The sequence below is a fragment of the Myodes glareolus genome, chromosome 8, assembly GCF_982192425.1.
Source record: "Myodes glareolus chromosome 8, mMyoGla1.1, whole genome shotgun sequence".
In the NCBI taxonomy this organism is placed as follows: domain Eukaryota; kingdom Metazoa; phylum Chordata; class Mammalia; order Rodentia; family Cricetidae; genus Myodes; species Myodes glareolus.
In genome coordinates, this window is record NC_142033.1 from 2799849 (window position 1) to 2822710 (window position 22862).

Sequence of the window (22862 nt, forward strand, 5' to 3'; positions counted from 1 at the left end):
TAGAGATTTGGTTAAAAGCACTTGATATTGTCGTAGAGAACCCAGGCTCAGGTACCATCTTCCATATGGCCACTTATAACCATCTGTAGCTTGTGTTAGTGGCTTCCCTTCACCCTCATTGGGCCTCCTGGGCAGCAGGCAAGACACATGGTGCACGGCCATAGATTCAGACAAAACCACCATCCACATTCATGAGATAAAGATAAGTAAATCTTTAAAGTGTTTCATCCTAACCAGTTGACTGAAAATATATACACATTTATATTTTGTTTATCCATTCATGTATGGGAAAGCAAGTTTACATTTTGAAACAGCCCAAAGAGTCACGTGACTTTGAGAAGCCAGTCTAATCTTTCTTTGCCCCTTTAGGTTGTAGTTGACTTGAACAGGTTAGAATAATGCCCGATGCACACACGGCAAGCATCCAAGTGCCAGCAGTTATTAGCTAGTGAAATAATTCGTGTGGCTAGTAAAATATCTGTTATTTGAAATATGTCTGCTGCTGCTGAAGGTACCATTTTTTTTTTTTGGGGAAAAATACTCTTATGTTGCATGAGTAATAAAAACCCAGGGACATATATTGGGGTTCAACCTGAAGATCAGAAAAGCAAAGAAGCCAGCTACTAGAGAGACCTCTCACCTCTACGAAATCTTCAAACCGAAGGGGCAAGATCCTGTCTCCACAAATCCTCAGATTCCACTGAATTCCTGTCTCTTCCCCTTTAATTCCTCTCTCTGCCCAGCCATACAGCTCCTATTTCCACTTCCCTTGTGCTGGGATTAAAGGTGTGAGCCACCACCACATGGATCTGTTTCTGGATCGATTTTGTGCAGCCCAGGGTAGCCTTGAACTCACAGAGAGTCTGCCTCTATCCCCTGAGTCCTAAGACTAAAGGTGTGTGCCACCACTCCCTGGCCTATGTGACTAGCTAGTGTGGCTGCTTTGCCCACTGATCTTCAGGCAAACTTTATTTATTAAAACACAGATAATATACCACTAGACTCTCATTCTTGCCAAATGAATGCAATTACAGAATATTCCTCTGAATGTCAATAATATCTTGAAGGCTTGGAGGTGCACAGTTCATGATTATTGCTTAACTAATGAAAACTTTTTAAAGTTTTTCCATGAGGAAAAAGTTCAGAGAAACCAAAGCACTCAGTAGGGTAGGCCTAATAGATTGCTCTAGGACGTTTAGTTCACCTTCAACAGGTTAGGGACTTGTTGGCTCAGTTCAGAAGCAAAGTCTAATTAGTGCTCTGCTTCCCCCAGAAGCCTATGGCTGAATGCTTGTTAAAAAGGAGATTTGGAAGACCCTCTGGGGAATCTATTGATTATCTGAAGAGGTAACCAGCGTATCAGATGTTTCTTTGTGTGACTCCAATTTGAACAATCCAGGCATGCTCCACAAGGCAGAAACTATCTCCGCAGCGTCCAAGTCGCCCCAATCTTCGGCTTCTTTTAGGGTGTTTTGACTGGGTAAAGTTGAGTGGCTACACCTGATGCCTAGCCACCAGGCATCTTCCGAGTGACCCTATTTAAAACCTCTCTTTGCCAGGGCCCCACGGTTAGAGCTGGCATGTGTTGCGTTCTTTAGCTGGTTCCTTCAATAGATAAGAAGAGAAACGGAATCTTGGCCAACCAGTGACCGTAGAAACCAAAGACGGGCCTGTTCCACCTTAAAGGGCCCAGGCATGCCTAGTCCTTGGGTCTTGCAGAGTTTGGTCGCCACCATATTTGGAGCATGCCTACTTTGGGGCGGGAACCTCCTTGGGAGTGATTAGGTCACCGCTGGGGGAGGTGACCTTGTTTGGTTTCTCTGGCACCCGAGAACAGCGGTGCACTGTTCCTGCAGCCCCCCACCCTACCCTACCCCGCAGCCCCGAACGCCCGGGTGCTCTTCGCCGGCCTCCCCCGGCGGCCCGCGGCCAGGCAGAGGCGGGAAAGCCGCGCGCCTGCGCCGTGGGAACCGAGGCCGGAGGCGAAAAGCGGGGAGCGGAGGGGGGCCGTTGGAGCCGAGTAGCAGCGTACAGTGCAGCGTGTGACGCGGGGACGCCGCGCGCTCCCAACGTCGCCCCGGTTTGACGCACACGGCACCAAACTGTGAGTTTCGGGGGGTCTTCTCTGGTCGGGTTCAGCCGAGCCCCCCCTCCCCTTCCCTCCCGGCCGGGTGTCGGGCGTCCGGGCTCAGGCGGTGACGGGACCGAGGGTGGCGGAAGAAGTTGTGGGGGGACCCGGCCCGCGGCGCTCGGGCCCGGGGAGCTACGCCCTAGGCTGGCTCCCGACCATCCAAAAGGACGCGTTTTGCCGCACAGGCTAAGATGGCGGCGGCGGCCGAGGAGGCGGAGTTGCTGCTGCACAAGGAGCCCGGGCCGCGGGGTCCGGGAGGCGGCGGCCGCGGGGGGCCGCGGAACCTTAGGTGAGCGGCGGTGGCCGCCGCGGGGCGGGATTCGGCAGCGGGCGGGCGGGTGGGGGGGGGGTCCTTTCCGCTCGGGCGGCGGAGGATCCGGTGGCGGACACAAAGGGGCTGAGCCGGGCTCTAGACTTGGGGGGTTTTGTTTAGTCACATGCAGCGGAGCAGCCAGTGAGCGGTAGGGGGAAGGGGATCGAGATCGGTGAGGCCCCGTGTGTGTGGGGGAGCCTGGCGGTCGCCTTTGTAATACCCCGAGTAACGGGGGCGGGCCGAGAGCGCCGCAGTCGGAGCTAGCTCGGTGCGGGGCTGCTCCGTCCGGGCTGTGGAGCTCCGGCTCTGGCGTTAACTGTCCACACCCCTCCCCCTGACTTTGGGACCAGACCACATAGCCCTCCCCTTCTTCCCACTGGTCCGCAACATCTTGTGCCGCAAAGTGCCTGGGAAGTAACTCCAAGAGGTAAAAAAAAAAAAAAAAGAAAAAGAAAAAAAAAAAACTCGAAGTGTTTGGGTTGCCAGGAGAGATGATTGGTGGGTATCCAGCTAAAGCTTTTTGCCTCTCCAGGTCTGATTCCCTGGCCTTTGTGTCCCTGGGAGCTTAATCTCTGCCCGAGGAGAGCAGGTGTGCTCCATCCACCTCTCCCGAGAACGTGAAGATGAGTTGTCCCAGACCCTTCCCCGGGATTGGAAACTTAGGTGGTTTCTTGTCTCGAGACTGCCACAGACGACTCTCGTGTTGGGATCCAACCATGGTTTAGCGACATTAGTGGAAAAGTTTTCTTCAACTGTTGAAGTAATACTGACTTAAATACAGTTGTTATAAAACTTTTACAATAGATTTCAAATTTTATGTGATAAACTCAATGAGGGGATACTCACAGCTGGGGGCCCCGAAATGATGGTCTTCTTCTGTGTACAAGTTAATTTCCATAACATCATCTTCTGTACTGGCTAGTACTGATAGATGCCAAGCTTACTGCATGAGGGTGGTGGGGGAATGTATTGAATTTGTCTTAAACGTGTCGTAGGTAGTTTAGTTAGTTTTTGGAAAGAATTTCAGAACCTAAACAACTAAAGTTCTCCAGAGCAAGGGAACTTGCTTCAGTGCCATGTGTCCGTATCCAGGGAATTTATATCAGTTATACTGTATTTCAGGTAGGTTTGGTAAGAAAAAAGCTGAGCTTCTATAATGAAGTTATAACTCAGCATAGACATTTCGATTAGTGAAACATGGGTACCTGACTGGTACTAATGCAGTCGTTTGTATATTGCTGCTAAAAAGTATGGCTGTAAGTTTTTTACGTCATGCATTGTGTTGGAAGAAATGATGTGAATCTCAAAAGAGCTGGTGCCTTGTGTTTGTCGTTAATGTAATTACCCGAAGGAATGTTCAAACACATTTATATCATTTAAATCTGAACTTTTCAACATTACTTAAAACTTTGGTTTTCCTGGTTTCTTTACAGTTACGTATTTTCCCTTTCTTAGTTTCTTTCTCATACAGAACAGCTGACATCAGCTGTATTCCTGGATCAGACAGTTTTACCAAAGGAGGAACTCTTTAGAGCTGCTATCCTTTCTCATCCTCTTAGCAATGTATTGAGTATGAGTGAGTGGTGTAAGAAGATGGTCTTCAACTCCTATCCTCGTCTTTGTTGTTAGCCACGGCTAGTGGTTCTAAAAACAAAGGCTATTACTGGGGAGGCCTGTTAATTAAGTAGTGCCATTAGTGAGATCACCTGTGACAAGAAATGTACTGTTAATGTAATTTTGGACAGTGTTGCTCCAAAGTCAAAATATATGACTTTTTTCAAAGCAGACTTGACCCAGAAATGTAAAAATTAAAAACCAAGCCAAAACATAAAACCAAAACCATGTGCTTGATAAATCTTGGAAAGTTAGAGATAACTGCCATTATTGCTAGAAATTGCCAAGAAATGAAATAGGTGCTGAAAACCATCCTAGTGCCCTTCATTTTGTAATGTTGTTTGGTTGGGTAAACAGATAGCCTCTTAGGCTGCTATTCAGAATGACCTTTTCAGACCAGCTACTGCTAGCACAGGTCTCGGGGATGCAACAAGTGCTGCAGCCATCCGCGCAGGACTCACAGTGCTGCAGCCAGTGTTTGTCAGCTGCACAGAAACAGTTGAAATTGGCAGAAGCCTCATGGGGGGTCATATCAAGTGCTTTTTGAATGACCCTTTCACCCTAAGAGGGTTGAACGGCTGGTTGATAGTTTTCAACACTGAGTAGATGTAATCACACTTAGTCTTGTGGTAATTAGGGTTCCGGCGTGGTGAGCTGTAATTATAAAGTGAGTGTCACTTGCACATCATGAATGCTTTCCAGGTTTTTTGGTTTGTTCAAGTTCTAGGAGAGTGTTGGAGTTAAAGAAGGAGTAAAGGAAAACAGAAAATGGTGGTGTCTGCCATGCCAAATCACTGCTAGCTGTGCAGATCAGTGTTCGGACTGTTATTGCCACGTGACTCTGGGAGGACAAGTGCTCCTGGTCTGAGCGCTGTCTCAGGGGCTGCTCATCCCGCACACGAGGACTCGGCCATAGTACATGTAGAAATTGGCTTGTCGAGTTGTCAGTCCGAATCCGTAGAACACAGAGTTTTTAGCAATCCTTATAGAAAATTAGAAAAATTTTAAATTGGTGCTTTTGTAAAATCAAACTTTGGAGTGAATGGTGGATGTCGTAATTTGGATATTCATAGGTCTTCATGTTTTTCTGCATTTATCTGGTGTAGAGATGTGTTTGGTACATGGGAAATCTGTAAACATTGAACAGTTTATGAGGTGTTGTCCTGAAAGTGCTGTTTGCGATTAGGGCTAAGTAGAAGGAGATAGCTTCTTTTAACAGCGCCACTTTGGCCGTTCAGTTTGGGGTTTAAACGACTGAGTCCAGCAATAGCTCACCCTGCTGGTGGGCTGCAGTGTCTCCTCCCTCTCCCAGACAAGTACCTCGTGAGATCCAGAGGGTGAAACTCCACCATGTTCAGTTGAGTCTTCCATTAGGAATGGAGTCTACGTGAAAGGGTGTTTTCTTGTCTTTTAAGGCCTCAATTTCTCTATTCTTTAGATTTTTCTCAGCTCTCCAAAGCTGACCTGTGGGGTTGCTTCTTGTTTGAACTTAACCTGACTCTTGCGTGATTATGGGGTTGTATGCGTCTGTGTTTTTTAATTGAAAATCTCCAAGATTAGAGACTTGCCAGGCTTGGAAGCCACACTTGAAGTCCTCTCGTTGCTGTAGCTGAGGAAGGATCGTGAAGTTGAGGCCACCTGGGTTACAGATACAGTAAGACCCTCAGCCCCTCCACCCTCCAAAATCCTCTCCCAGTTGAACGGTGTTAACAAGAAAAACAGCACTCGGGTGAGGTGACTGCTGCTCTCCAGGAGGAGGAGTACGGAGATTTCAAGAGGAAAAAGGACATAGCTGAGGTTGGGGAGGGAGGCTGGATGAGTTTGTCTTGAGAAATCACCTTTGTGCTAATCTTTGACTTCTGTCAGTAGGGAATCATTTAGGATTCTCGGGTCTGTGGCTTTGTGAATAACAGTGCAGATAAGTGATTTATTCCATGAAACTCAGTTCTCTTCGTGCAGGCTGTGGTAGAACCGAAGTTGATTGGAATGGTGCGTACAGGGTTTATTATGTATTGTGCGTGTCTCAGCACATACATCATCCACTTAATGTGCAGTGTTAGGGAGACCAAGGTGGGTGAGTTTCGCAATTAAAGTACTGTTTGCCAAGCATGGCGTCCTGTATTCTGTCAGTTACTGAATTTTTACATTTTTGTGGGCTTTTTGTTTTTTTTTTTCTTCTTGTCTCTCCCTCTTGCATTAGCTGTCCTGGAACTCGTTGTGTATACCAGGCTGGTCTAGAACTCACAGAGATCCATCTGCCTCCCAAGTGCTGGGATTAAAGGCCTACAATACCAGTCCTGGCTCAGTTTTTTACTTTTTTAAAGGTTACTGTTTGAACTTTCTTCCAGAGTGTTTATTTGCGGTGTGCACACAGATGCATTTTATCAGTGTCCTGGCCGTGTTAGCTGTGATTGGCACTTTTAGATCACCACTAACTGGAGAGGAGGAGGGCGTTTCCAAATTTGTTTGCAAATGGTATGAAGGTAGAGGAAAGCCTTGCTGGAGTTGAACCTGATTTCACTTGCTAATACCAACAGGTAGAAAGTGTGCATGTGTGCACACCTAGGAACCGCAGTGGAGGCAGGAAGGGGTAAAGCTGAGGAACGGGAGCAGTGCGCACTGAGTGGATATAGCAGCAATGCCCTCTTTGAAGTCTAGAATTCACATCAAGGTAGCTTTCTGGACCGTAATTCTGAGTAAATGGTGCCAGATAAACAGTAGTTATTGTCACGGTTTAGTCTTCCTACAGTAAATCAGCTCTTCCCCTGTGGTGGCTTTAGAGTTGTTTCTGTAAAGGCCCCATCTTTAGGCTCTATCTAAATCTGAGAGTTAAAGAATGTTGGAGCAGCCACAAAAGTGTGACATTCACTGTGCCCCATTGTTGTCACTGGAAGTGGGTGAGCAGATGTCCTGGGAAATAGTGCTTTTCAGTGCTGACGGTCTGGTTCACAGCGGTGTTTGTGGCCATGTGACAGCGACCTTTAGAGGAGAGAAGGTGGATTGGTTCTGTGTGCTTGAATGTAATATTATATATCTCCTGGGTAACAGCGAGGGGAGCTAGGCTCAGTTGTGCCTGCTGTGCAGGCGTGGGGACCCCAACTTAGACTGTCAGTATGCATGTAAAGCCCGTGAGTCAACCCCAGTCCTGGGCTGGTAGAGATTTATAACCCTGGAGCTCAGGTTCAGTGAGAGATGCTGACCTCTGGCTCCATATACCTGTGCAGATCCACCCCGTCTGATCCCCGGAAATGGGATCTTTTCATTGGGAATTTTTAATTTCTCCAAATGGAGCATTTCCTTTGCCTGTTTTTCTTTTGTCCTGTGTGCCCACATGCATGTGTTTGATGTAATGGTAACTTCCCCCCTTGATATTCTGTTCTTTCCTCATCACAAACACAAATTCTTAAACTAAACAAAATTGTACAGGCTGGTGAAATTTTTATTTCACACAAGGAAGAATGTTGAAATACTGTTTCATTATGTTTAAGAGTTGTTTTCAGCAATATAAAAAGAAAGGGAAAGTCCCCATCTTTTTGAGACAGGGTCTCATGTAGTCCATGCTGGCTCTCAATTCATTATATAGCTGTGGGTGATCTCGATCTTCCTGCCACCTCCCAAGTGCTGGGAATACAGGCTTGCATCATCATTTCTGACTTGAGAAGCTACCCCTGATTCTAGTACTATAATATAGTTATAGTTAATATAAAGTTAAATTATCTATTGTGTGTTTTATAATGCTAATGAACCATATGTTCCCGTTTTACATATAGGGAAGCACCTCGGAGTTAAAGTCTCATAGTGAACAGATTCCGGTTTGAGCTCAGGAGCGTCTTGATCCTAGCTAGAGAGGAGTGACACAGAAGAAGTGGCTTGTTAGTCATTTCTAATGATTGTGGAGGTCAGCGCTGTATGCACAGCATACATTTGGGTTGAGCTGCAAGGCTCAGTTTAAAATTGTAGCCACACTGAAAGAAGAAATAGGTCAAAAATCTAAATATAGCTCAACTCAGTATATCCAAAATGCTATTTTAATGTATGAATATAACTGAAATATATATATATTATATATATATATATTTGTTACCCATAACAGTTCTGTAAAATCCCCATAATACAGACATAAAGCACACTTCAGTTCAGAGTAGACACATAGCTACTGTATTGGTCAGTGCATATAGGGAAAGTCCTTTTTAGGGTGCTGGACAAAGTATAAAGTTGACATTTAATTAAAGAATGCTTGAGAAAAATGAACACATAGGAAGAATATTCCTTTAAAAGTTGATGGAAATTAAAGCAGCTATAAATTGAACCCAACTGATAGATTGGAATTCTGGGTTGGGTTGAGAGAGGTATAGAAACACAGACTAATCACTATATGGTGGAGTGTGTGTGTGCATAATCTATTAGTACTTGATGAATAGTGAGTTGATATTTAGGAAAATTAATACTATGTAGAGTAAGAAAAATGCTGGGAAAATATTGAAGGTTTGTGGACCTTCTGAGATTTCCCATATTGGGATATTATTTGATTTGCAGTATATGGTGATTGGTCAAGAAGACTGGAAACTGAGGAATGGATTTTAGATTTAGCTAATAGTGACTTGTTTTTAAATGTTTTATTTAGGCAAAGCTTAAACACATGGAAATACCACAAGTCTATCCAGTGCCAAATAACGTAAACAGGCCTTTTTCCCTAGAATCTAGATCATGATAATGAACATTTTTGGGGCTGAGGAGGTGGTTTAATGGTTAAGAGCACTTGCTGCTCTTCCAGAGGACCTGTGTTCAGTTCCCAGCATCCACATCAGGAGGTTCACAACTGCCTGTAACTCAAGTACCCTCCTCTGGACTTGGCAGTGCACTCCCATGGTGCGTGTACATACACTGAAGCACACACACAAGTCCCTCACTCCAGTTTCAGCTCTGCTCTGTGGGCAGGCAGAGCTCTGGGCTCAAGGCTAGACTGATCTACACAATGAAACCCCGCATTTCAGAAAGTAATATAGAACATTTTCTGCACTGAAAAAAGTGTTTTGTAGTAATTTCCTGTCAGATGTATCAGTGCTAGGTTAGTTTTGTTCTGGACGTGGTGATGGCTACATGTTCTCCTTTCCAGGGGTGGGAGGAGCAAGTGAGCCTGTCTTTGCTCTTGCATGAGTTAGGAGGAGTCAGATGGGATGGGAGTTGATGTGGGGCTTTCCCTCTAGTGTGATTTATGCCCAGACTGGAGAGCAGCTTCTCAGTTTTTACTGACAGCAACTGTGTAGTGGTTAGTATTAGGATCTGGAAGTTTTAGAATATAAAGATTTGAATGACTCCACAGAGAACAACTGTCTGCTTTCAGTATAGTATTCTTGATGCATATGGCCAAGAAGTATGGGATCGTCCCCTTACACAGATGCCTTTTGGAGACTTTTTAATAGTAGCTTCTAGATTAATGTTCGGATTTTTCAGTCTGCTTAATGAGGTATTTGAGGATGTCTTACTGTAATTGTGGAGGTAGTAATAAATTATACTTGTTTTTACAGTTAAGCATCCACCTTTTAAGTTAAAAGATTCTGGCATGAGTAACTAGAGCGTTACCTTACCGACAGATTCTGAATGGTTCAAACCTGCAGAGGGAGCTTTACCAGCTGAAGATTGCGATGGGAATGCTGGCTAGCAGTGCTGCCGGCCTGTGATCCTAGCACTTGGGAGGTGGGACCAAAAGAATTAGGAGTTGAAGGTCATCTTCTGGATACAAGGTTAATGAGGTCAGCCTGGGCTAAGTGAGAGCCTGCCTCAACCCTTCTCCCCGCCCCTCATCTCCACAGAAAGAAGAAACGGGAGAAATGTATTCATTGATCATGATTTTTACTTAGAATGTTTGAATTTTTCCTCCTTCTGTTGGAACCAGTAATTACTTCACTGTTAGGCATTACTGCTAAACAGTGGAAGTCTTTTTGTATAATGTTAAATTGGAGAGAAAGAGTTTCTTTTCCTGTGAACTCTTAAGGACTTAGAGTTGTAAAGGTGTAAAGAAATACGTAGCTTACACTTTATTATATCTAGCTTTGAAGAATGGATATGTTTTGCATGTTCTATAAAATTTGTCATGAAAAGATTTTATTAACATTTAGATAATGAATGTGTTTGAGCTAATAATAAAAATTTGTATTCCATGTGAAAAATTTTGGTTTTTGTTTTAAATAAGAGTTTAATATGGGAATTTGCATATCTGTCTTGAGATAGCAGCTGTATCTGCAGGATTGTCTTAGGTCAGTAGGACAAGTGTACAATTGGGCAGATTAGTCATTGAAAAAAGACTTCAAAATGTTAAGACTTTGTAAAAAACTGGATTTAGGAATTCACAAAGTAATAGAATGTTCTCTGTAAACTTGCACATGTTTATCGTGCTAAGTTGATAACTGTGAATTTGCTTTTGTTTTTAGAGACATTTTGTTGTTTGATTGCATGCATCACTTTTTATGTCTTTTTTTTTAACCTTTTGAAACTTTATTTAAAAAAATATACAAATGTTTTTCACTGCGGTATGTGGTGTGTTGCGTTTTCCAGTCTGGCTACTGCTTTAGAGCTCAGGTGGGTCACACCATGAACTGCGTGGGTCTGCGCAGCCTGCCTTGACAAGCAGACAGGAGACTCAACAAGATAGCAGCCGACTAAATGCAAAGCACATCTGTAAACATGGTAGAGTTGAAAATGACAATATCATTAAAAGTGGTACAGTTTACAGGTGACATCTGCTACCACGTGGTTTTGAATCTGGAGTGATACAGTAAGTTATTTTACGTGTGTGTGTTAATATATTTTTTTTTTACATCAAGTGGAATTTGCAGTCTGTGCTTATACTTTTCAAAAATTGAAGCAGGGTGGAAGTCCAGGCTAAAAGGTAATTTTTCTCTAGAGTAAATCCAACAACTTCTTTCAACAACTAGTTGTTAGAGACCTTGAAGTAATTAAGAAAGCGAGAAAACAACCCGTACCACAGTTGCTCCTCACCTGCTTTACCTGGGCTGGTTGTGCGCTTGGCGCAGTGTCTCAGTATCATAGGAATGCTCCAAAGAACCGGTGACTTGCAGGCCACCGGAGCGCACACTGGGCTGCTCAGTGAGCTGCTTCGTAAAAACAGTGATTACCTAAGTTTTGAAGAAATGCTATGGATAGATATAAATAGACTTATCAGAGAGAAATTGATGTTAAAAGAAAATCACACTGGTGGGAATTGTAGGATGCAAGTGTTACCCTTGATTAGTCAATTTTAAATAAAGGGAGCACAAATAAACTTAAGATTGTGACATGAACTAGAAGGATCTGAAGTTTGCCTTGGAAATTTGAAGTAAAAGTTTCACTGATCATTGATTCGCCAGAATTCCATGAAAAAGGTAGGAAAAATTGTAGCTACAGTGTGCTTGGGGTAGTGACTGACCTGAGTCAGCCAGAGCTTGTCTGTGTGCGGGGGACAGCATGACACCCTCAGATCTGCCTGCCTCTGCTTCCCAAGGGCTGGGCTTAGAGGATGCTGGGCCACATCCAGAAAGAGAACACGTGGTGCTGGAGAAGAGGCTGGGTGGAGGTCAAGCGTGGGGACTCAGTCTGGTCAGAGTGAGGGCTGGGTGGGGGTGTGGAGGGGACAGGTTGGTCTTTGGAGGTCCTTCACGGGTCAGTTTAAGTCTAGCTGAATTGGCCAATTCCAGGACATCTCCAGCCTCCAGTCAGGCACACCTGTGAATAAATACGCGAGCACATGCACTCACATATACCACACACAAAGTGGAACGATGTTACTATTTTCTGCTATCCAACACTTTACTTGGTAAAGTTTACATACAAGTTACAAATCTTATGACACATGAGTATTTTTCCATGAGAAACTTGATGATTTTGAGTTATTGTTAAGTTTTTTGTAAGAACATTGGCGGTCAGCCAGACAGACATAGTGAATTCCAGAACAGTCAAGGTCATGGAGAGACCTTTCTCAAAATCCAAAGCAAAAACCACTAAAATCCAAGAAAGTTATGCTGTGATGGAATGGATGGATTTTGAATGAAATTTTGAGTTCAGTGGAATAAAATGCTGAATTTTAATGAAAACAGTACATAGTAGTCGTAGTGTGAGAGAGAATTGGTGTAAGAGCTGATAGAAAACCAGGTAGTAATTAAAGTTAATTATTTGGACTGTGGGTTTCTATTATTAAATAGGTACTTGTTTTAAAAACTTGGGACATTTATAGACACTCCCCTGAACTGGTGGGAAGAAAGGCAGGAAGTCTGCCTTCGAGAGAGAGTTTGCTCAACAGTAGGGGGATATACCTAAAGACTTAATTCCCTGGCTTACATGTTTTATAGTTTATATGATTTATCTTTACTAGAATGGCTAAGGCCCCTTAATTGGATGTAATTGTGTTTGACGACACCTGGAAGTATGTAATGTGTAGATAATTCTTGAAGTGAAATTGGGAAAAACATGAAAATTACAGCAGAAACAACATTTGGGATACATGGAGTTTTATAGTTTTAAGTTAGTGTGAAATTTATGTTTTAGCCATTCTGATAGTTAATATTAGCTCACAGCTTTTGGGAACTTGGGAGAATAGTTACATTTGACTCTTATCTTGGTTGCCGGTCATCCCTCAAATCAGCGAAAGCAAAAAAATGTTTCCCTTGCTGTCAAGTAGGACCTGGGAGTTGATGTCGATAGGGTGGTGGGAAGCGGAGACAGCAGAAAGGACTCCTGTAGTGTGGGGTGCTTTCCTGAACTGTAGTCTCTGGCCGTGGGTACCGGCTACTGAGCAGTAACAAAATGGCTGCCTGCAGCGACAGAGACACCAGCAGGGCCCTAAGCTGAGTGCTGTAAAGATTCCTGTCTAGCAGTCCACACGTAGGAGAGGTGGAAGGTGGAGGAGTGTGTGATGCCATTAGGGTAGCAGTGCCGAAGAGTTACAAACCATAGATGCGCCAGGTTGGGAATTGTCTGGCTGCCTTCAGCTTGCCTTGCTTTCCAAACCTGACTTTGACTTGCTAGTTTTCCTTTGAGATGTAGTTACCTTGAGACTTACTCAGTATTGATTTCTGCTCATCTTGCTGGGTTTTGTTTTGCTCTTTTGGTTTACTGTGTATAAACCAGGCTGGCTTAGCTGCAGACTCAGAGATCCACTTGCCCCCTAAACTGGAATTGAAGGCTGCTGCCACTCTGCCTGGCCTTGCTGTGTTTTTTAAAAATGATAACAAACAATGAAAACAAAAAATGTAAAAAAAAATACTAAAATGAATGGTACTTGTATGCCAAAACAATTTAATGAAGAAAGGATTGTTCCATTAAAAAGCTAAACAGTGTTAGGCTTAAATTTATGTGACTGACAAATAGCTTTGAGATGTAAACAATTAGCTTCCTCAAGAAGCTGGTAACACTCGCCTTGGGTCTGAATTCACCTTTCAGAAGTTTATAAATCAAGTCAAACAGCAACTGAAGACTGGTTAGATTTGAATGGCAGTGCTTTATTTAATAGGTTAGTCCTAATATTTCCAACAGAGTACTTACTTTCTCAAATTCCTGTGATTCTTTTTATTCAAAAATGTTTTTATAGGTTGTATATCGGAGGCTGGAGAGATAACTCATGGGTTAAGAGCACATATTGATCTTGCATATAAATCCTTTTTAAAAGGTTATATATTGGCCTCAAAAGGGGTATTAATTTTATACCAGAAAAGTCCTCTAGGTCGTGTTTAACTATAGTGTGCAGTAAAACCTGATGTCAGGTCATAGTAACCAGAGTAGCCACAGAGACTTTGCCACTGTGCTTTGCTCAGACTTGGAGCAGAAGAAGAAAAGATGATTGACCTTCATTCAAGCATGGTAGGTTAGATAGCCGTGCACTACAGCATCCCACTGAACTGAGAGGGTTAGGAGAGTGACCGTGAGGTAAGGCCTGGTAACAGCAGCAACTACTGCAGAACTCCCGGCTCACTAGCGAGGGCCTACGCCTGCTCCTGAGCTGGTGACTGCAGGTTCCTTTGAAAGAAACCTGTAAAAACCTGTAAAGCAAGCAGCATTTGGGATCTTGTACCTTCAGTTTTCTTTCCTTACACTGAACGGAAGATGTGTGTAGATGAGAAGAACTAGGCAGAGCTCAGGCTCAGGGTGTGGACCTAAACTCACGGCGGATATCTGCATGTTGAACTGGAAACCAACACCAGCCTGTTTTCTCCTCAGTTCTGTCAGGATCCTATTCCCAGATGCAAGATTGGAAAATTCATCCCTTTACAGCAAGCTGGTGTGAGAAAGGAAAAACAAAAGCTCAGTTGATAACAGAAGAAAACCCAGGTAAACGACTCAGATTGATTTGTTATAGTAGCACCTGCCTACAGACAATTCCTGCGTGACTTTAACTACCTGATCCTAGGCCTGAGGACCCCCGGGTGCTGGGAATAACAGAAACTGCTGGAGGAGGAAGGAGCCGTGCTGCAGGAAAGCTAGGAACGTTATCAGGGCCTCTGAAGTCTACAAAGGGAGAGCTTAGAAGTTAGAATAGGAAGTCATAGGACAGGAAGTCCAGAGCACTGAACATTTAATAGAAAAGTTAGTTCAGAATCTTAATAGAAAGTTGGGTGGTAAGGGATGTAACGTAGAGAAAAAAGAATCAGAACATGTGTGAAGGCTCAGCACAGGAAAGACAGTAACAGACTAGAGAATGAATGGAAGAAGTTAGTGGTTGAACCCCAGTTGAATTTTACCTAAGAAGGGAAGCCTGGCGGAGGTGCACACCTGCTGAGGTGCACACCTGTGCTTTGACTGAAGCAGGATTGCCAGTTTGAGACTTGCCTGGGCTAGCTCCAGTTCAGCCTGGGTGGTGTAGCAAGACAATGTCTCAGAAATTGAAAGGGGGGAAGGGGAGGGTGGAGGGTCAGAGCTGGACTGTAGCTTGGTGATAGAGCACTTGCCTAGCATGCCTGAGGCTCTGGGTTCAGTCCCCAGGAAGACCTATCACTTACAGAATGTTCGGCGTAGTGTTTGGAAACATGTCCATGTTGCAGTTTTAGACACCAGGAATAAGGGAAGGTGATAAATGTTCTTAAAAAGGATTATGGATCAACATTGGAAATAATTGATGATGAGATCTGAAGGAAAACTGTTGTTGTGTGTGACTTGTTTGCACTCCAGCACCTTGTCACGTGTGCGAGCAGCCATAAAACTCCAGAATTGCTTAGAGTCTTCCTTCAGATGCTTTATGGAGTTCCTGAAAGGCATGTGCTACACAAAAGACGCTGGGGTAAACTCCAGAGACGTGGGTGAATAGATCCCTGGGTGGAAGTAGAGGAAGAACCAAGAATGCAAGGGTTTGGAGAGTAATCAGTTGAATTTGGGGCAGGAGGAGGAACAGCTCTATGTGGTCATCAGGTAAAACCAAAAGCTGTAATTCTTCAAACCAGAATTTAAATTATTTCAAGTGTTATTTTTAAGTGTGTGTGTGTGTGCACGCACAAACATGCACGTCCAGAGGTCAGAGACCTTTGATGCTCCTAGAGCTGGAATTAGAGATGCTTATGAGTCACGCAGGGTAGATGTTGGGAGTTGAACTTGGGTTTCTGGAAGAGCAGCAAGTGTTCCCATCTGCTGAGCCTCTCCAGCCTCTGGAACCAGAACTTTTTCAGATTTCAGAGGGTTTTGTTTGTTTGCTTGTTTTGAATATTTAAGTGGAATTTACCAACAGCATCAGACACCCCCAAAGTTTTGGATTTACAGGTTCTAGGTTTCAGAGTGTTGGACTAGGGCTGTTTGTAGAAGCTTTGTAACCTGTGTTTGTAGGGGTAGTTGAATTTCTTTAATGGCTGTGTGCTCTGGAATGGTGAGTATTGTGCGGGAGGAGTGACGCTAACTCCTTCTTTCTGGAAGTCCTGAGTCAGTTTGGGCAGTTGTTAGCAGGGAAGTCTCACAAATGTGCACGTCCTCCTTCTGCAGAGGCCATGTTAATGTAGGAGGCTTGGATCAGTATTACTGTGAAGTAAGTTAGTGGCTGAGAAAGTTGAGTTATGTGCTATTAGAGCAAGTGTCCGAGTCAACCAGGCAGTGTTTGGGGCCTTGGCTGAGGTTTGCTCCTAAGTTTGGTTAGCAGCAGATCGGGAAGGTACCTGGCTCTCTGGCCCCGACTAGCTTCTTGTCAGCTGTAGCTGCTCTAGGATTGGCTGAGACAACTGAGAGACAGTTGAGATAGCCTGTCAGACTTCATCCAGTATGTGTGTATCAGTGGTGGCAGCAGGATCCTGAAAAGGTGGAAGTGTGTGGTCCTGTGACAGCCGCTGCCTCTCCTTACGAGGGCTGTGAGGAGACCAGTGAGCGTGTGATACAGAATATATAGGCTGGTTGATTTTGCAACTATGTTTTTATTTTATTTGTATTTGTTTATGTATGGGTGCTTTACCTGCATGTATGTCTGCATACAGTATGCTAGGAAGCCAGAGGTAGCATTGGATTCCCTGGATTGGACTTGGAGGTGGGTGTGAGTCACCCTGTAGGTGGGTGATGGGAAGAACAATCAGTCCTCTTTTTTTAAAATCATATTTTGAGATTATAATTTAATTATATTTCTCCCTTTCCTTCCCATCAAACCCTCCAGTGTGCTCTTCCCTGCTCTTCTAATTCATGACTTCCCTTTTTTCACTGTTATTGCATGCATATTACATATTATATAGATTCTTAAATACAAACTGTTCATGTAATGCTACTTGTGTGTACGTCTTCAGGGCTGACGACCACCTCTCCTGCTCCCAGCTCTCCCCAGTTGCCCAGAGTTGTTTTTGTAGGGTTAAGGCTTCCTGGGTTTTTCCCTGTCCACTTTGGCATGTCCACTGGTGTCATCCTGGTTCAGGTAATGTTTGGGTAGTTGTGTTGGTAAGACATTATGGGTCCAGCTTCTGGTATTACAAGGAGGCACATCTCACGGTAAATTCCCTGGTCCTCTGGCCCTTACCAGCCCCTCTGATTCCTGAACCTTGGGTGTGGGAGTGTTCTGTAGATGTGTCCATCGGGGTTGGGCTCCACAGCTCTGCATTTTGATTGGTTGTGGTTTTCTGGAGTGGTCTCCATCTGTTACAAAGAGAAGTTCCCTTGATGAGGGGTTGAGGTCGATCCTTACCTGTAGGTATAAGGACAAATATTTAGAAAGTAGTTAGTATTATGGTACCTAATAAATTAGTGGTTGTAGATTGTCCTCCATAACTGAGTTTCTGAGCACTGGGTAATTAGCTAGGTTTCCAACACTACAAAGCATAATTCCTCTCTTGTTGAATGTGTCTTCAGTCCTGTTGGAGAGTTGTTGGTTACCACCAAAGCATGTGTGCCTTTACTACTTCCTTAGGGTTCTGGTACCCTGCTGGTTGTTGATAAAGTTTGTGGGCATCCTAGCTGTGTAGCACTATTTGGTCCCCCCCCCCCCCCCCGCCTTGGAAAGCTTGCACGGTGCCTTCTAGTCCTCAAAGAGGGCACGCTCAGGTCATTTCCCAGAGCCTTTGGGGTAGCCAGTCTGCTCTCCTTAGTTGGTAAACCATTTCTCTAGCTCCCGAATTGTGGTTTGAGTCAGCCTGTAAAAGCAGGTTATTTATTTATTTTATTGATTTTGACAGAAACTTCATTGTCCATATAGTATAGGTGGTTCTGCTATGTTTGTTTCATAAAAATATGCTATGAGATTTTGGAAGCATTGTTTATATATTGACTTACCAGTTATATAGATGTTGATCATTCATTTGTACCTTGTACTTTACATTATTTTTGAAAATTTATTGCCATTATAACTTTTGTAATTTGAAATTGGAATTTTTTTTTCCTAAAACCAAATTTGGCATGTTGTGGCTATTTTAAGTTATGGACAAATACCTGTCAAGTCTCATGTTTAAACGTAAAGTTTGGACAGATTTGGTAACTGTAGACACATGAACTTGTCCTTCTGTCATATAAATGAGCATGCCCATTACTTTGAGGATTCTTTTTACATCCCACGGCTGTGATCCTTTCCTATTGTCTGTCCCTTTTGTCCTGGAAATGATGGATTGCATTGTCATTATGGGATAGTTTGCATACCCTGCAATTGTATTAAATGAAATGAGAATTCTTTTGCATGGAGTTTTTTACACAGCATGCTGAGATTCAGACATGCACTTCACCAGCACTCGGTCCGATTGGTTTTAAAGTTGTGTAGTGGTGTCTTACTGCAACTAGTGACAAAGGATGCTGCATATCTTCTTATACTTAGTCAAATCTTCCGCCTGTTCTGTTGAAAGTGTAGAAACAGGTGATGAAGCACACACTTAGATGTAGTCTGTTCATGATAAGCCCTTGTAGGTTTCCGGAACATGTGCTGTTCATGTGTCTTACATGCAGTGCCACAGTATTAGCATTTAACGTATGCACATCCTGCTCTATGGTTTAATCTCTTGGTGACTGAGTACCCTGTGACAGCTGAGTGCCCTCAAAGTTTGTGCCCTGTAATTCTTTGAAACGCTTCCATTCTCTGGCACCCTCCCCACTTTTCCCTGTTTTACACAGCCTGCCGGTCAGCATTGCTTTCTTTCTCTACTGCGTCAGGACTGCTTTCTGTTCTGTACTGTTAACTAGCCAGCGATGTTTTCTGTTCTGTACTGTTAACTAGTCGTGATGTTTTCTGTTCTGTACTGTTAACTAGCCAGCGATGTTTTCTGTTCTGTACTGTTAACTAGTCGTGATGTTTTCTGTTCTGTACTGTTAACTAGTCGTGATGTTTTCTGTTCTGTACTGTTAACTAGCCAGTGATGTTTTCTGTTCTGTACTGTTAACTAGCCAGCGATGTTTTCTGTTCTGTACTGTTAACTAGTCGTGATGTTTTCTGTTCTGTACTGTTAACTAGTCGTGATGCTTTCTGTTCTGTACTGTTAACTAGTCGTGATGTTTTCTGTTCTGTACTGTTAACTAGTCGTGATGTTTTCTGTTCTGTACTGTTAACTAGCCAGCGATGTTTTCTGTTCTGTACTGTTAACTAGTCGTGATGTTTTCTGTTCTGTACTGTTAACTAGTCGTGATGTTTTCTGTTCTGTACTGTTAACTAGCCAGCGATGTTTTCTGTTCTGTACTGTTAACTAGCCAGCGATGTTTTCTGTTCTGTACTGTTAACTAGTCGTGATGTTTTCTGTTCTGTACTGTTAACTAGTCGTGATGTTTTCTGTTCTGTACTGTTAACTAGCCAGTGATGTTTTCTGTTCTGTACTGTTAACTAGTCAGTGATGTTTTCTGTTCTGTACTGTTAACTAGCCAGTGATGTTTTCTGTTCTGTACTGTTAACTAGCCAGCGATGTTTTCTGTTCTGTACTGTTAACTAGTCGTGATGTTTTCTGTTCTGTACTGTTAACTAGTCAGTGATGTTTTCTGTTCTGTACTGTTAACTAGTCGTGATGTTTTCTGTTCTGTACTGTTAACTAGTCGTGATGTTTTCTGTTCTGTACTGTTAACTAGCCAGCGATGTTTTCTGTTCTGTACTGTTAACTAGTCGTGATGTTTTCTGTTCTGTACTGTTAACTAGTCGTGATGCTTTCTGTTCTGTACTGTTAACTAGCCAGCGATGTTTTCTGTTCTGTACTGTTAACTAGTCGTGATGTTTTCTGTTCTGTACTGTTAACTAGTCGTGATGTTTTCTGTTCTGTACTGTTAACTAGTCGTGATGTTTTCTGTTCTGTACTGTTAACTAGTCGTGATGTTTTCTGTTCTGTACTGTTAACTAGTCAGTGATGTTTTCTGTTCTGTACTGTTAACTAGCCAGCGATGTTTTCTGTTCTGTACTGTTAACTAGTCGTGATGTTTTCTGTTCTGTACTGTTAACTAGCCAGCGATGTTTTCTGTTCTGTACTGTTAACTAGTCGTGATGTTTTCTGTTCTGTACTGTTAACTAGCCAGTGATGTTTTCTGTTCTGTACTGTTAACTAGTCAGTGATGTTTTCTGTTCTGTACTGTTAACTAGTCAGTGATGTTTTCTGTTCTGTACTGTTAACTAGTCGTGATGTTTTCTGTTCTGTACTGTTAACTAGTCGTGATGCTTTCTGTTCTGTACTGTTAACTAGTCGTGATGTTTTCTGTTCTGTACTGTTAACTAGTCGTGATGCTTTCTGTTCTGTACTGTTAACTAGTCGTGATTTCTGTTCTGTACTGTTAACTAGTCGTGATGCTTTCTGTTCTGTACTGTTAACTAGTCGTGATGTTTTCTGTTCTGTACTGTTAACTAGCCAGTGATGTTTTCTGTTCTGTACTGTTAACTAGTCGTGATGCTTTCTGTTCTGTACTGTTAACTAGTCGTGATGTTTTCTGTTCTGTACTGTTAACTAGTCGTGATGTTTTCTGTTCTGTACTGTTAACTAGCCAGTGATGTTTTCTGTTCTGTACTGTTAACTAGTCGTGATGTTTTCTGTTCTGTACTGTTAACTAGCCAGCGATGTTTTCTGTTCTGTACTGTTAACTAGTCGTGATGTTTTCTGTTCTGTACTGTTAACTAGCCAGTGATGTTTTCTGTTCTGTACTGTTAACTAGTCGTGATGTTTTCTGTTCTGTACTGTTAACTAGCCAGTGATGTTTTCTGTTCTGTACTGTTAACTAGTCGTGATGTTTTCTGTTCTGTACTGTTAATTAGCCAGCGATGTTTTCTGCTCTGTCTGAACGGCATGGGTATGATCTCTGGTTCTTGTTGAGTCAGGGGCAGTCTGCCTTACCACCCTTTGGGATGACGTAGTTTTGACTGGTTTCTGTGTAGGGCTGCATAACTTATGGTTAGACACTTACAGGTAGGTGTTCTCTCTCTGCAGTTCCTGTGCACTTCGCCTTGAAGTTTCTGGTTATGTGTTTTGGGCTCGCTGCTTTTCCTCAGGCATTAGATTGTTGGCTTCATTTATTTCCCCTTTATGTTCACCCTGAAGACGGTTGCGCTGCATTTGTGTATATTTGGTTTTTAGGCTGTTCTTGCAGAAGGATAAAGTTCATCTCTGTTACTCCACCTAGGCCATTATATGTATTTTTTTCCCCTTATGTTTTTTTTGTGTTAGGAACATGCAACATATTAAATTTTTTTAAGACTTACTTATTCTGTGTGTATCAGTATTTTGCCTGAGTGTTTGTCTGTGTACCATGTTTGTGTTTGGTGTCCAAGGAGACCAGAAGAAGGTATTGAATCCTATGGAACTGGATTTCCAGGTGGTCGTGAGCCACCATGTTGTTACTGAACTCAAACCTGAGTCCTCTGCAAGAACAAGCACTCTTAACTACAGAGCCATCTCTCTGGCTCCAGGAACACATCCTAAATGTGCTCACGGCTGAAGTTCACGAGGATTGGTTACCTTATAAAGCAGATCTCTTGAACTTTTAATACTAGAAAACTGAAAGTCCGTGCTCATTAAGTTCTTGTTTTTTATGTCCATTCTCCGTTTGGATTTTGATAACCATTTTTCTTTACTGTGGTTTTGACTAGATATTTCACGGGAGGAGAATTATATTGTATTAACTTTTGTACTAATTTCAGTTAGAATAATGCCTTCAAGTTTTGTCCATGTTGTTATATACTGTATAGTATTTCATTATATGTAATATGCACTCTTCATTGCTTCCGTGGATAGTTGAGTTGCTTCTATGGTATGAGTATTGTGGATAGTGCTCTAGATATGGAGAGGCAAATACATTTGCTAACCATGTGCTAATTTTATTAAGTTATTTGAGGTACTGCTTTTGTTGACCAGAATGGTCACACCTTTTCTGTTGCTGACAGTGGTCACCAGTGGTCCCCACTTCTGTGTCCCCACAGTGCTGCCCTGTGTTTATTTTCACAGTCACATCCTACTGATGGGGGGAACATTGCAACATGGTTTTGACCTCTAATTCTCTGTACTAAGTGATGTTGAATCATCTTTTCGTAGGCTCACGTTCTATTTGATTTTAGAGAATTGATTTTTCAAGTCTTTTGCCCTTGAAAAAGTTAGACCATTTGTTATTGTTGCTGTCAGTCCTCTGTGTAGTTGAAGAGTCGCTCTGCAGAAGCTCTGCAGTCGTGAAGCCCTATTTGGACAACAACCTGGAACTTTTTCTCTAGTTTTCTTCTAGGAGTTTTATGTTTTTACATTTTATGTCCTGATTTTTAGTTAATTTTTGTATGAGATATGAATTGTCTTTGTTTTGCATGTGGATATTGGGCTTCGTCAAGATCTTTTCTTGAGGAGATGTTTTTCCCCACTGTGTATTCTTGGTACCATTAAAAAACCATTTGACCTTATCCTGGGGTTTCTTTTTGGGTTGTTTTGTTCCATTGGTTTTCATGGGTTTGTCAGTAAGTCATAGCATTCTGTTGATTATACTGATTTTTAGTATGTTCTGAAATCAGAAGTGTCAAGTCTTGTTGACAATTGTTTTGACTCTTTGGGGTCTCGGACTACATTCAAGTGGCTGTTTCCTTTTCAACAAAACTGCGTTAGCTGACTTTGCCATTTTAGCCACATGTGTTTATTCATGACTTTAATGTCACTAATCCTTTCTTATTTTCATAGTACAGTTTCTTTTTTGTTAACTCCTAAATATTTTTTTCCTAAATATTTTTTAATGCTGTTATAGATGAAATTGTTTTCTCAGTTTTTTTTTTTACTTTTTGTGTATATGAATAGCAAGTGTTTTTAATGTGTTGTCTTTGTTTTCTGCTACATTGCTCAGTTTGTCAGTTAGCAGCAACAGGATTTTATTTTGAATTCTATAGAGTATTCTTCATTTAGGATCAACCTATCATCCATAGGCAAAGATAATTTTCCTGTTTCTTTC

General features: G+C 42.7%; 1 protein-coding gene across 10 annotated transcripts in view; it reads left to right on the forward strand.

The window, feature by feature from the left end:
* Positions 1-1855: 1855 nt before the first annotated feature.
* Znf644 (zinc finger protein 644) overlaps positions 1856-22862 on the forward strand; it is a 69833-nt gene continuing 48826 nt past the window's right edge. The window contains exons 1-2 of one of the 10 annotated variants that reach the window (XM_048447118.3): positions 1856-2104; positions 14268-14378. The gene's annotated coding sequence lies outside the window, so the exon portion shown is untranslated. Of the gene's footprint in view, positions 2105-2133; positions 2421-2976; positions 3205-14267; positions 14379-22862 lie in introns of those variants that run through there. The other 9 variants (XM_085691538.2, XM_048447111.3, XM_087908763.1 and 6 more) reach the window with 9 other exon arrangements.